Raw genomic sequence first — 14,709 nt, forward strand, 5'->3', positions numbered from 1 at the left:
CACTGATCCTGAAAATGGGGGAAACCACTGATCCTTACAATGGGGGAAAACCTCTGATCCTGACAATGGGGGAAACCACTGATCCTGACAATGGAGGGAAACCAAAGATGCTGACAATGGGGGGAAACCACTGATCCTGACAATGGGGGGAAACCACTGATCCTGACAATGGAGGGAAACCACTGATCCTCACAATGGGGAGACACCACTGATCCTGACAATGGGGGAAACCACTGATCCTGACAATGGGGGGAAACCTCTGATCCTGACAAGGTGGGGAACCCACTGATCCTCACAATGGGAGACACCACTGATCCTTACAACGGTGGGAAACCACTGATCCTCACAATGGGAGACACCACTGATCCTGACAATGGGGTTAAACCACTGATCCTGACAATAGGGTTAAACCACTGATCCTGACAATGGGGTTAAACCACTGATTCTGACAGTGGGGTTAAACCACTGATCCTGACAATGGGGTTAAACCACTGATCCTGACAATGGGGGAAATCTCTGATCCTGACAATGGGGTTAAACCACTGATTCTGACAATGGGGTTAAACCACTGATCCTGACAATGGGGGAAAACTCTGATCCTGACAATGAGGTTAAACCACTGATCCTGAAAATGGGGTTAAACCACTGATCCTGACAATGGTGGGAAACCACTGATCCTGACAATGGGGGAAACCTCTGATCCTGACAACGGGGGGAAACCTCTGATCCTGACAACGGGGGGAAACCTCTGATCCTGACAACGGGGGGAAACCAATGATCCTGACAATTGGGGAAACCACTGATCCTGACAATGGGGGGACACCACTGATACTGACAATGGGGGAAAACCTCTGATCCTGACAATGGGGGGAAACCACTGATCCTGACAATGGAGGGAAACCACTGATCCTCACAATGGGGAGACACCACTGATCCTGACAATGGGGGAAACCACTGATCCTGACAATGGGGGGAAACCTCTGATCCTGACAACGGGGGGAAACCACTGATCCTCACAATGGGAGACACCACTGATCCTGACAACGGGGTTAAACCACTGATCCTGACAATGGGGTTAAACCACTGATCCTGACAATAGGGTTAAACCACTGATCCTGACAATGGGGTCAAACTACTGATCATGACAATGGGGTTAAACCACTGATCCTGACAATGGGGTTAAACCACTGATCCTGACAATGGGGTTAAACCACTGATTCTGACAATGGGGTTAAACCACTGATCCTGACAATGGGGTTAAACCACTGATCCTGACAATGGGGGAAATCTCTGATCCTGACAATGGGGTTAAACCACTGATCCTGACAATGGGGTTAAACCACTGATCCTGACAATGGGGTTAAACCACTGATCCTGACAATGGGGGAAACCACTGATCCTGACAATGGGGGAAACCACTGATCCTGACAATGGGGGAAACCTCTGATCCTGACAATGGGGGGAAACCTCTGATCCTGACAACGGGGGGAAACCTCTGATCCTGACAATGGGGGGAAACCTCTGATCCTGACAATGGGGGAAACCACTGATCCTGACAATGGGGGAAACCACTGATCCTGACAATGGGGGGAAACCACTGATCCTGACAATGGGGGAAACCACTGATCCTGACAACGGGGTTAAACCACTGATCCTGACAATGGGGGAAACCACTGATCCTGACAATGGGGGAAACCACTGATCCTGACAACGGGGGAAACCTCTGATCCTGACAATGGGGGAAACCACTGATCCTGACAATGGGGGGAAACCACTGATCCTGACAATGGGGGAAACCACTGATCCTGACAACGGGGTTAAACCACTGATCCTGACAATGGGGGAAACCACTGATCCTGACAATGGGGGAAACCACTGATCCTGACAACGGGGGAAACCTCTGATCCTGACAATGGGGGAAACCACTGATCCTGACAATGGGGGGAAACCACTGATCCTGACAAAGGGGGGAAACCTCTGATCCTGACAACGGGGGGAAACCACTGATCCTGACAACGGGGGGAAACCACTGATCATGACACTGGGGGAAACCTCTGATCCTGAAAACGGGGGGAAACCACTGATCCTCACAATAGGGAGACACCACTGATCCTGACAATGGGGGAAACCACTGATCCTGACAGTGGGGGGAAACCACTGATCCTGACAATGGGGGGAAACCACTGATCCTGACAATGGGGTTAAACCACTGATCCTGACAACGGGGTCAAACCACTGATCCTGACAATGGGGTTGAACCACTGATCCTGACAATGGGGAAACCACTTATCCTGACAATGGGGGAAACCACTGATCCTGACAAAGGGGGGAAACCTCTGATCCTGACAACGGGGGGAACCCACTGATCCTGACAACGGGGGAAAACCACTGATCCTGAAAATGGGGGAAACCACTGATCCTTACAATGGGGGAAAACCTCTGATCCTGACAATGGGGGAAACCACTGATCCTGACAATGGAGGGAAACCAAAGATGCTGACAATGGGGGGAAACCACTGATCCTGACAATGGGGGGAAACCACTGATCCTGACAATGGAGGGAAACCACTGATCCTCACAATGGGGAGACACCACTGATCCTCACAATGGGGGAAACCACTGATCCTGACAATGGGGGGAAACCTCTGATCCTGACAAGGTGGGGAACCCACTGATCCTCACAATGGGAGACACCACTGATCCTTACAACGGTGGGAAACCACTGATCCTCACAATGGGAGACACCACTGATCCTGACAATGGGGTTAAACCACTGATCCTGACAATAGGGTTAAACCACTGATCCTGACAATGGGGTTAAACCACTGATTCTGACAGTGGGGTTAAACCACTGATCCTGACAATGGGGTTAAACCACTGATCCTGACAATGGGGGAAATCTCTGATCCTGACAATGGGGTTAAACCACTGATCCTGACAATGGGGTTAATCCACTGATCCTGACAATGGGGTTAAACCACTGATCCTGACAATGGGGGAAACCACTGATCCTGACAACGGGGTTAAACCACTGATCCTGACAATGGGGGAAACCACTGATCCTGACAACGGGGGAAACCTCTGATCCTGACAATGGGGGAAACCACTGATCCTGACAACGGGGGGAAACCACTGATCATGACAATGGGGGGAATCCACTGATCCTGACAATGGGGGGAAACCACTGACCTGACAATGGGGGGAAACCTCTGATCCTGACAATGGGGGAAACCACTGATCCTGACAATGGAGGGAAACCACTGATCCTGACAATGGAGGGAAACCTCTGATCCTGACAATGGTGGGAAACCTCTGATCCTGACAACGGGGGGAAACCTCTGATCATGACAACGGGGGGAACCCTCTGATCCTGACAATGCGGGAAACCACCGATCCTGACAATGGGGGAAACCACTGATCCTGACAAAGGGGGAAACCTCTGATCCTGACAACGGGGGGAAATCACTGATCCTGACAACGGGGGGAAACCACTGATCCTGACAATGGGGGAAACCACTGATCCTGACAATGGGGGGAAACCTCTGATCCTGACAATGGGGGAAACCACTGATCCTCACAATGGGGAGACCTCTGATCTTGACAATGGGGGAAACCACTGATCCTGACAATTCTGGAAACCACTGATCCTGACAACGGGGGGAAACCACTGATCCTGACAATGGGGGGAAACCAATGATCCTGACAATGGGGGAATCCACTGATCCTGACAATGGGGGGAAACCTCTGATCCTGACAATGGTGGAAACCACTGATCCTGACAATGGGGGGAAACCACTGATACTGACAAAGGGGGGAAACCTCTGATCCTGACAACGGGGGGAAACCACTGATCCTGACAACGGGGGGAAACCACTGATCATGACAATGGGGGGAATCCACTGATCCTGACAATGGGGGGAAACCACTGACCTGACAATGGGGGGAAACCTCTGATCCTGACAATGGGGGAAACCACTGATCCTGACAATGGAGGGAAACCACTGATCCTGACAATGGAGGGAAACCTCTGATCCTGACAATGGGGAAACCACTGATCCTGACAATGGGGGAAACCACTGATCCTGACAACGGGGGAAAACCACTGATCCTGAAAATGGGGGAAACCACTGATCCTTACAATGGGGGGAAACCTCTGATCCTGACAATGGAGGGAAACCAAAGATGCTGACAATGGGGGGAAACCACTGATCCTGACAATGGGGGGAAACCACTGATCCTGACAATGGAGGGAAACCACTGATCCTCACAATGGGGAGACACCACTGATCCTGACAATGGGGGAAACCACTGATCCTGACAATGGGGGGAAACCTCTGATCCTGACAAGGTGGGGAACCCACTGATCCTCACAATGGGAGACACCACTGATCCTTACAACGGGGGGAAACCACTGATCCTCACAATGGGGGAAACCACTGATCCTGACAAAGGGGGGAAACCTCTGATCCTGACAACGGGGGGAACCCACTGATCCTGACAACGGGGGAAAACCACTGATCCTGAAAATGGGGGAAACCACTGATCCTTACAATGGGGGGAAACCTCTGATCCTGACAATGGGGGAAACCACTGATCCTGACAATGGAGGGAAACCAAAGATGCTGACAATGGGGGGAAACCACTGATCCTGACAATGGGGGGAAACCACTGATCCTGACAATGGAGGGAAACCACTGATCCTCACAATGGGGAGACACCACTGATCCTGACAATGGGGGAAACCACTGATCCTGACAATGGGGGGAAACCACTGATCCTCACAATGGGAGACACCACTGATCCTGACAATGGGGTTAAACCACTGATCCTGACAATAGGGTTAAACCACTGATCCTGACAATGGGGTTAAACCACTGATTCTGACAATGGGGTTAAACCACTGATCCTGACAATGGGGTTAAACCACTGATCCTTACAACGGGGGGAAACCACTGATCCTCACAATGGGAGACACCACTGATCCTGACAATGGGGTTAAACCACTGATCCTGACAATAGGGTTAAACCACTGATCCTGACAATGGGGTTAAACCACTGATTCTGACAATGGGGTTAAACCACTGATCCTGACAATGGGGTTAAACCACTGATCCTGACAATGGGGGAAATCTCTGATCCTGACAATGGTGTTAAACCACTGATCCTGACAATGGGGTTAATCCACTGATCCTGACAATGGGGTTAAACCACTGATCCTGACAATGGGGGAAACCACTGATCCTGACAACGGGGTTAAACCACTGATCCTGACAATGGGGGAAACCACTGATCCTGACAACGGGGGAAACCTCTGATCCTGACAATGGGGTTAAACCACTGATTCTGACAGTGGGGTTAAACCACTGATCCTGACAATGGGGTTAAACCACTGATCCTGACAATGGGGGAAATCTCTGATCCTGACAATGGGGTTAAACCACTGATCCTGACAATGGGGTTAATCCACTGATCCTGACAATGGGGTTAAACCACTGATCCTGACAATGGGGGAAACCACTGATCCTGACAACGGGGTTAAACCACTGATCCTGACAATGGGGGAAACCACTGATCCTGACAACGGGGGAAACCTCTGATCCTGACAATGGGGGAAACCACTGATCCTGACAACGGGGGGAAACCACTGATCATGACAATGGGGGGAATCCACTGATCCTGACAATGGGGGGAAACCACTGACCTGACAATGGGGGGAAACCTCTGATCCTGACAATGGGGGAAACCACTGATCCTGACAATGGAGGGAAACCACTGATCCTGACAATGGAGGGAAACCTCTGATCCTGACAATGGTGGGAAACCTCTGATCCTGACAACGGGGGGAAACCTCTGATCATGACAACGGGGGGAACCCTCTGATCCTGACAATGCGGGAAACCACCGATCCTGACAATGGGGGAAACCACTGATCCTGACAAAGGGGGAAACCTCTGATCCTGACAACGGGGGGAAATCACTGATCCTGACAACGGGGGGAAACCACTGATCCTGACAATGGGGGAAACCACTGATCCTGACAATGGGGGGAAACCTCTGATCCTGACAATGGGGGAAACCACTGATCCTCACAATGGGGAGACCTCTGATCTTGACAATGGGGGAAACCACTGATCCTGACAATTCTGGAAACCACTGATCCTGACAACGGGGGGAAACCACTGATCCTGACAATGGGGGGAAACCAATGATCCTGACAATGGGGGAATCCACTGATCCTGACAATGGGGGGAAACCTCTGATCCTGACAATGGTGGAAACCACTGATCCTGACAATGGGGGGAAACCACTGATACTGACAAAGGGGGGAAACCTCTGATCCTGACAACGGGGGGAAACCACTGATCCTGACAACGGGGGGAAACCACTGATCATGACAATGGGGGGAATCCACTGATCCTGACAATGGGGGGAAACCACTGACCTGACAATGGGGGGAAACCTCTGATCCTGACAATGGGGGAAACCACTGATCCTGACAATGGAGGGAAACCACTGATCCTGACAATGGAGGGAAACCTCTGATCCTGACAATGGGGAAACCACTGATCCTGACAATGGGGGAAACCACTGATCCTGACAACGGGGGAAAACCACTGATCCTGAAAATGGGGGAAACCACTGATCCTTACAATGGGGGGAAACCTCTGATCCTGACAATGGAGGGAAACCAAAGATGCTGACAATGGGGGGAAACCACTGATCCTGACAATGGGGGGAAACCACTGATCCTGACAATGGAGGGAAACCACTGATCCTCACAATGGGGAGACACCACTGATCCTGACAATGGGGGAAACCACTGATCCTGACAATGGGGGGAAACCTCTGATCCTGACAAGGTGGGGAACCCACTGATCCTCACAATGGGAGACACCACTGATCCTTACAACGGGGGGAAACCACTGATCCTCACAATGGGGGAAACCACTGATCCTGACAAAGGGGGGAAACCTCTGATCCTGACAACGGGGGGAACCCACTGATCCTGACAACGGGGGAAAACCACTGATCCTGAAAATGGGGGAAACCACTGATCCTTACAATGGGGGGAAACCTCTGATCCTGACAATGGGGGAAACCACTGATCCTGACAATGGAGGGAAACCAAAGATGCTGACAATGGGGGGAAACCACTGATCCTGACAATGGGGGGAAACCACTGATCCTGACAATGGAGGGAAACCACTGATCCTCACAATGGGGAGACACCACTGATCCTGACAATGGGGGAAACCACTGATCCTGACAATGGGGGGAAACCACTGATCCTCACAATGGGAGACACCACTGATCCTGACAATGGGGTTAAACCACTGATCCTGACAATAGGGTTAAACCACTGATCCTGACAATGGGGTTAAACCACTGATTCTGACAATGGGGTTAAACCACTGATCCTGACAATGGGGTTAAACCACTGATCCTTACAACGGGGGGAAACCACTGATCCTCACAATGGGAGACACCACTGATCCTGACAATGGGGTTAAACCACTGATCCTGACAATAGGGTTAAACCACTGATCCTGACAATGGGGTTAAACCACTGATTCTGACAATGGGGTTAAACCACTGATCCTGACAATGGGGTTAAACCACTGATCCTGACAATGGGGGAAATCTCTGATCCTGACAATGGTGTTAAACCACTGATCCTGACAATGGGGTTAATCCACTGATCCTGACAATGGGGTTAAACCACTGATCCTGACAATGGGGGAAACCACTGATCCTGACAACGGGGTTAAACCACTGATCCTGACAATGGGGGAAACCACTGATCCTGACAACGGGGGAAACCTCTGATCCTGACAATGGGGGAAACCACTGATCCTGACAATGGGGGGAAACCACTGATACTGACAAAGGGGGGAAACCTCTGATCCTGACAACGGGGGGAAACCACTGATCCTGACAACGGGGGGAAACCACTGATCATGACAATGGGGGGAATCCACTGATCCTGACAATGGGGGGAAACCACTGACCTGACAATGGGGGGAAACCTCTGATCCTGACAATGGGGGAAACCACTGATCCTGACAATGGAGGGAAACCACTGATCCTGACAATGGAGGGAAACCTCTGATCCTGACAATGGTGGGAAACCTCTGATCCTGACAACGGGGGGAAACCTCTGATCATGACAATGGGGGGAAACCTCTGATCCTGACAAGGTGGGGAACCCACTGATCCTCACAATGGGAGACACCACTGATCCTTACAACGGGGGGAAACCACTGATCCTCACAATGGGAGACACCACTGATCCTGACAATGGGGTTAAACCACTGATCCTGACAATGGGGTTAAACCACTGATCCTGACAATGGGGTTAAACCACTGGTCCTGACAATGGGGGAAATCTCTGATCCTGACAATGGGGTTAAACCACTGATCCTGACAATGGGGTTAATCCACTGATCCTGACAATGGGGTTAAACCACTGATCCTGACAATGGGGGAAACCACTGATCCTGACAACGGGGTTAAACCACTGATCCTGACAATGGGGGAAACCACTGATCCTGACAACGGGGGAAACCTCTGATCCTGACAATGGGGGGAAACCACTGATACTGACAAAGGGGGGAAACCTCTGATCCTGACAACGGGGGGAAACCACTGATCCTGACAACGGGGGGAAACCACTGATCATGACAATGGGGGGAATCCACTGATCCTGACAATGGGGGGAACCCACTGACCTGACAATGGGGGGAAACCTCTGATCCTGACAATGGGGGAAACCACTGATCCTGACAATGGAGGGAAACCACTGATCCTGACAATGGAGGGACACCTCTGATCCTGACAATGGTGGGAAACCTCTGATCCTGACAACGGGGGGAAACCTCTGATCATGACAACGGGGGGAACCCTCTGATCCTGACAATGGGGGAAACCACCGATCCTGACAATGGGGGAAACCACTGATCCTGACAAAGGGGGAAACCTCTGATCCTGACAACGGGGGGAAATCACTGATCCTGACAACGGGGGGAAACCACTGATCCTGACAATGGGGGAAACCACTGATCCTGACAATGGGGGGAAAACTCTGATCCTGACAATGGGGGAAACCACTGATCCTCACAATGGGGAGACCTCTGATCTTGACAATGGGGGAAACCACTGATCCTGACAATTCTGGAAACTACTGATCCTGACAACGGGGGGAAACCACTGATCCTGACAATGGGGGGAAACCAATGATCCTGACAATGGGGGAATCCACTGATCCTGACAATGGGGGGAAACCACTGATCCTGACAATGGGGGAAACCACTGATCCTGACAACGGGGGGAAACCACTGATCATGACAATGGGGGGAATCCACTGATCCTGACAATGGGGGGAAACCACTGACCTGACAATGGGGGGAAACCTCTGATCCTGACAATGGGGGAAACCACTGATCCTGACAATGGAGGGAAACCACTGATCCTGACAATGGAGGGAAACCTCTGATCCTGACAATGGGGAAACCACTGATCCTGACAATGGGGGAAACCACTGATCCTGACAAAGGGGGAAACCTCTGATCCTGACAACGGGGGGAAACCTCTGATCCTGACAATGGGGGAAACCACTGATCCTGACAATGGAGGGAAACCACTGATCCTGACAATGGAGGGAAACCTCTGATCCTGACAATGGTGGGAAACCTCTGATCCTGACAACGGGGGGAAACCTCTGATCATGACAATGGGGGGAAACCTCTGATCCTGACAAGGTGGGGAACCCACTGATCCTCACAACGGGAGACACCACTGATCCTTACAACAGGGGGAAACCACTGATCATGACAATGGGGGGAATCCACTGATCCTGACAATGGGGGGAACCCACTGACCTGACAATGGGGGAAACCACTGATCCTGACAAAGGGGGAAACCTCTGATCCTGACAACGGGGGGAAATCACTGATCCTGACAACGGGGGGAAACCACTGATCCTGACAATGGGGGAAACCACTGATCCTGACAATGGGGGGAAACCTCTGATCCTGACAATGGGGGAAACCACTGATCCTCACAATGGGGAGACCTCTGATCTTGACAATGGGGGAAACCACTGATCCTGACAATTCTGGAAACTACTGATCCTGACAACGGGGGGAAACCACTGATCCTGACAATGGGGGGAAACCACTGATCCTGACAATGGGGGGAAACCAATGATCCTGACAATGGGGGGAAACCTCTGATCCTGACAATGGGGGAAACCACTGATCCTGACAATGGAGGGAAACCACTGATCCTGACAATGGAGGGACACCTCTGATCCTGACAATGGTGGGAAACCTCTGATCCTGACAACGGGGGGAAACCTCTGATCATGACAACGGGGGGAACCCTCTGATCCTGACAATGGGGGAAACCACCGATCCTGACAATGGGGGAAACCACTGATCCTGACAAAGGGGGAAACCTCTGATCCTGACAACGGGGGGAAATCACTGATCCTGACAACGGGGGGAAACCACTGATCCTGACAATGGGGGAAACCACTGATCCTGACAATGGGGGGAAACCTCTGATCCTGACAATGGGGGAAACCACTGATCCTCACAATGGGGAGACCTCTGATCTTGACAATGGGGGAAACCACTGATCCTGACAATTCTGGAAACTACTGATCCTGACAACGGGGGGAAACCACTGATCCTGACAATGGGGGGAAACCAATGATCCTGACAATGGGGGAATCCACTGATCCTGACAATGGGGGGAAACCACTGATCCTGACAATGGGGGAAACCACTGATCCTGACAACGGGGGGAAACCACTGATCATGACAATGGGGGGAATCCACTGATCCTGACAATGGGGGGAAACCTCTGATCCTGACAACGAGGGGAAACCACTGATCCTGACAACGGGGGGAAACCACTGATCATGACAATGGGGGGAATCCACTGATCCTGACAATGGGGGGAACCCACTGACCTGACAATGGGGGGAAACCTCTGATCCTGACAATGGGGGAAACCACTGATCCTGACAATGGAGGGAAACCACTGATCCTGACAATGGAGGGACACCTCTGATCCTGACAATGGTGGGAAACCTCTGATCCTGACAACGGGGGGAAACCTCTGATCATGACAACGGGGGGAACCCTCTGATCCTGACAATGGGGGAAACCACCGATCCTGACAATGGGGGAAACCACTGATCCTGACAAAGGGGGAAACCTCTGATCCTGACAACGGGGGGAAATCACTGATCCTGACAACGGGGGGAAACCACTGATCCTGACAATGGGGGAAACCACTGATCCTGACAATGGGGGGAAAACTCTGATCCTGACAATGGGGGAAACCACTGATCCTCACAATGGGGAGACCTCTGATCTTGACAATGGGGGAAACCACTGATCCTGACAATTCTGGAAACTACTGATCCTGACAACGGGGGGAAACCACTGATCCTGACAATGGGGGGAAACCAATGATCCTGACAATGGGGGAATCCACTGATCCTGACAATGGGGGGAAACCACTGATCCTGACAATGGGGGAAACCACTGATCCTGACAACGGGGGGAAACCACTGATCATGACAATGGGGGGAATCCACTGATCCTGACAATGGGGGGAAACCACTGACCTGACAATGGGGGGAAACCTCTGATCCTGACAATGGGGGAAACCACTGATCCTGACAATGGAGGGAAACCACTGATCCTGACAATGGAGGGAAACCTCTGATCCTGACAATGGGGAAACCACTGATCCTGACAATGGGGGAAACCACTGATCCTGACAAAGGGGGAAACCTCTGATCCTGACAACGGGGGGAAACCTCTGATCCTGACAATGGGGGAAACCACTGATCCTGACAATGGAGGGAAACCACTGATCCTGACAATGGAGGGAAACCTCTGATCCTGACAATGGTGGGAAACCTCTGATCCTGACAACGGGGGGAAACCTCTGATCATGACAATGGGGGGAAACCTCTGATCCTGACAAGGTGGGGAACCCACTGATCCTCACAATGGGAGACACCACTGATCCTTACAACAGGGGGAAACCACTGATCATGACAATGGGGGGAATCCACTGATCCTGACAATGGGGGGAACCCACTGACCTGACAATGGGGGAAACCACTGATCCTGACAAAGGGGGAAACCTCTGATCCTGACAACGGGGGGAAATCACTGATCCTGACAACGGGGGGAAACCACTGATCCTGACAATGGGGGAAACCACTGATCCTGACAATGGGGGGAAACCTCTGATCCTGACAATGGGGGAAACCACTGATCCTCACAATGGGGAGACCTCTGATCTTGACAATGGGGGAAACCACTGATCCTGACAATTCTGGAAACTACTGATCCTGACAACGGGGGGAAACCACTGATCCTGACAATGGGGGGAAACCACTGATCCTGACAATGGGGGGAAACCAATGATCCTGACAATGGGGGGAAACCTCTGATCCTGACAATGGGGGAAACCACTGATCCTGACAATGGAGGGAAACCACTGATCCTGACAATGGAGGGACACCTCTGATCCTGACAATGGTGGGAAACCTCTGATCCTGACAACGGGGGGAAACCTCTGATCATGACAACGGGGGGAACCCTCTGATCCTGACAATGGGGGAAACCACCGATCCTGACAATGGGGGAAACCACTGATCCTGACAAAGGGGGAAACCTCTGATCCTGACAACGGGGGGAAATCACTGATCCTGACAACGGGGGGAAACCACTGATCCTGACAATGGGGGAAACCACTGATCCTGACAATGGGGGGAAACCTCTGATCCTGACAATGGGGGAAACCACTGATCCTCACAATGGGGAGACCTCTGATCTTGACAATGGGGGAAACCACTGATCCTGACAATTCTGGAAACTACTGATCCTGACAACGGGGGGAAACCACTGATCCTGACAATGGGGGGAAACCAATGATCCTGACAATGGGGGAATCCACTGATCCTGACAATGGGGGGAAACCACTGATCCTGACAATGGGGGAAACCACTGATCCTGACAACGGGGGGAAACCACTGATCATGACAATGGGGGGAATCCACTGATCCTGACAATGGGGGGAAACCACTGACCTGACAATGGGGGGAAACCTCTGATCCTGACAATGGGGGAAACCACTGATCCTGACAATGGAGGGAAACCACTGATCCTGACAATGGAGGGAAACCTCTGATCCTGACAATGGGGAAAGCACTGATCCTGACAAAGGGGGAAACCTCTGATCCTGACAACGGGGGGAAACCTCTGATCCTGACAATGGGGGAAACCACTGATCCTGACAATGGAGGGAAACCACTAATCCTGACCATCGAGGGAAACCTCTGATCCTGACAATGGTGGGAAACCTCTGATCCTGACAACGGGGGGAAACCTCTGATCATGACAATGGGGGGAAACCTCTGATCCTGACAAGGTGGGGAACCCACTGATCCTCACAATGGGAGACACCACTGATCCTTACAACAGGGGGAAACCACTGATCCTCACAATGGGAGACACCACTGATCCTGACAATGGGGTTAAACCACTGATCCTGACAATAGGGTTAAACCACTGATCCTGACAATGGGGTTAAACCACTGATTCTGACAATGGGGTTAAACCACTGATCCTGACAATGGGGTTAAACCACTGATCCTGACAATGGGGGAAATCTCTGATCCTGACAATGGGGTTAAACCACTGATCCTGACAATGGGGTTAATCCACTGATCCTGACAATGGGGTTAAACCACTGATCCTGACAATGGGGGAAACCACTGATCCTGACAACGGGGTTAAACCACTGATCCTGACAATGGGGGAAACCACTGATCCTGACAACGGGGGAAACCTCTGATCCTGACAATGGGGGGAAACCACTGATACTGACAAAGGGGGGAAACCTCTGATCCTGACAACGGGGGGAAACCACTGATCCTGACAACGGGGGGAAACCACTGATCATGACAATGGGGGGAATCCACTGATCCTGACAATGGGGGGAACCCACTGACCTGACAATGGGGGGAAACCTCTGATCCTGACAATGGGGGAAACCACTGATCCTGACAATGGAGGGAAACCACTGATCCTGACAATGGAGGGAAACCTCTGATCCTGAGAATGGTGGGAAACCTCTGATCCTGACAACGGGGGGAAACCTCTGATCATGACAACGGGGGGAACCCTCTGATCCTGACAATGGGGGAAACCACCGATCCTGACAATGGGGGAAACCACTGATCCTGACAAAGGGGGAAACCTCTGATCCTGACAACGGGGGGAAATCACTGATCCTGACAACGGGGGGAAATCACTGATCCTGACAACGGGGGAAACCTCTGATCCTGACAATGGGGGGAAACCACTGATACTGACAAAGGGGGGAAACCTCTGATCCTGACAACGGGGGGACACCACTGATCCTGACAACGGGGGGAAACCACTGATCATGACAATGGGGGGAATCCACTGATCCTGACAATGGGGGGAACCCACTGACCTGACAATGGGGGGAAACCTCTGATCCTGACAATGGGGGAAACCACTGATCCTGACAATGGAGGGAAACCACTGATCCTGACAATGGAGGGAAACCTCTGATCCTGACAATGGTGGGAAACCTCTGATCCTGACAACGGGGGGAAACCTCTGATCACGACAATGGGGGGAACCCTCTGAT

The sequence above is a fragment of the Oncorhynchus mykiss genome, chromosome 12 (assembly GCF_057628025.1).
Source record: "Oncorhynchus mykiss isolate SJ-2025 chromosome 12, ASM5762802v1, whole genome shotgun sequence".
NCBI lineage: Eukaryota > Metazoa > Chordata > Actinopteri > Salmoniformes > Salmonidae > Oncorhynchus > Oncorhynchus mykiss.